At 38.9% G+C, this 1,669-nt stretch overlaps 1 long non-coding RNA gene across 1 annotated transcript; it reads left to right on the top strand.

Annotated features, from left to right (window-relative positions):
* Positions 1-863: 863 nt before the first annotated feature.
* LOC147517250 (uncharacterized) lies at positions 864-1,669 on the top strand. Its single transcript, XR_015213824.1, has 2 exons — positions 864-1,129; positions 1,247-1,669. It is a non-coding gene; the product is annotated as an uncharacterized LOC147517250 (long non-coding RNA).

The following is a 1,669-nucleotide window of genomic DNA, read 5'->3' as shown; positions in this document are numbered from 1 at the left end:
CGGAGATGAAATCCAATAAGTTCACTTCCAAAGTTAGGATGGATTTCTTGATGAAGCAGTTTTGTTGGGAAGGTGACGGATGAAGATTTACGGGATGAAAATGGGGTTGTTGTGAAGAAGGCGTCCAACCCAAAAAGAGAGTTGCGATTTGTCTTGTGAGAGCTTATTTGTTGTTTTCTTTGGATGTCTTGCCTTCACCGACATCGCCCGAACTGCAGCCCCGTTTGTTATCCGAGATCGCTTATGAAATTTGCCGAGATCGAGACTACGGCGTGGGGTGCAGCCTTTTACCGGCTTACTTGTGCGAGGGTCTTGGGACTGCCACAAGTGCCAAGGTGAAGGGGTGTTTCGTGCTATTTCACTCTCCTACGGTATTTGTTTTTGTTTTTTTTCTTTTCAATGTCAATTTTATATATCTATTACAATATTAACTGGTGTCTATATTAATCTAGGCATGGATTTATGAGTACTTCCCGTGTTCGAGCCATTCCCAAACGATGACTATCACTTGAGCATGTCGCGTACTCATAAATACTTCGATTACTTTCGGTCTTTTATGCTAGCACAACAACAAATTGAAGCATAGCCGGCGATGATTGATAATATGACTTGTACCGATGTAAGCATTTTTGTATATAAATAGTTTTATTTATTAATTGATATTATTAGTATGTGGTTAATGATTAATTTCCTCGATCATATGCTATTTGATAGGTTGAATGGTATCCCTATCTTTGAAGTCCGAGCTATACGGCCGGTGGATGAAATAGCATTTTTCGAGGGATTTATATGCTTTCTTGATAATGTTGAAGCAAAGACAATGTTTCGAGGGTTGTGCGTCAGTTGGGTCATATGCAGTTTGTACCTTCAGATCCCCCAAGACCAAAGACCTCGACGCGAACTACTTCCGGACGCGGGTACGATGTGAAATTTAATGTTGTGTCTTCCTATTGGAGTAATATGGCAGAATCACTTGATACAACTTGAACATCGAGGACCCATTCCGTCTTATCCATGGGAGTGTGTTAGTAGATACATGAGTTGGTATGAAAACAATAGCCATATTCGAATGATAAACCCTGATCATCTTAATCTCTACTCCCTACAGAGTCTTCCATATCATAATCTGGTGAGTTAATACTTTACAACGTTAGTTTTTTTGTTTTTTATTTTGTTTTGTTTTGTTTTGGTATTTTATAAATGTAAATGTATATACTAATGTAGTTTTTCGTTTTAATTTTGACAGCACCCCGTCGTTGATGAAATTTCTTGTTTGCTCAATCAAGGCCTGCAATTGGGTGGGACTACGATTCCAGACGATGCACGGAACGAATTCATGGAGGCATACAATTTGACCCGGTGCAAGTTCATTGGCGGACGATATCGTTAAGGAGCATTGGATTTAGCAATGTTGAGTTTGGTTAGTTTAGGGTTTAGTGTGTTGAGCATTAGCACTCTTGTTGGAAGTCTTGTTGGAGTCTGGGGTGGAAATGTGTTATAGAGCTTGAGAGATTGAGTGTCTTTCTTGAGTCTGGAAATGTGTTATAGAGTCTAGGGTTTATTGTGTTGTTGTTATGTTTACTTATGCTTTTGTAACAAAGATGCTTATAGAGAAAAATCAAGTGATAACATTTTATTGTTGCTGAAACTCAGAGATTTTTGTGGGATA

Source organism: Coptis chinensis, chromosome 2 (assembly GCF_015680905.1).
Source record: "Coptis chinensis isolate HL-2020 chromosome 2, ASM1568090v1, whole genome shotgun sequence".
Classification (NCBI taxonomy): domain Eukaryota; kingdom Viridiplantae; phylum Streptophyta; class Magnoliopsida; order Ranunculales; family Ranunculaceae; genus Coptis; species Coptis chinensis.
This window is presented reverse-complemented; position numbering and strand designations above follow the sequence as displayed.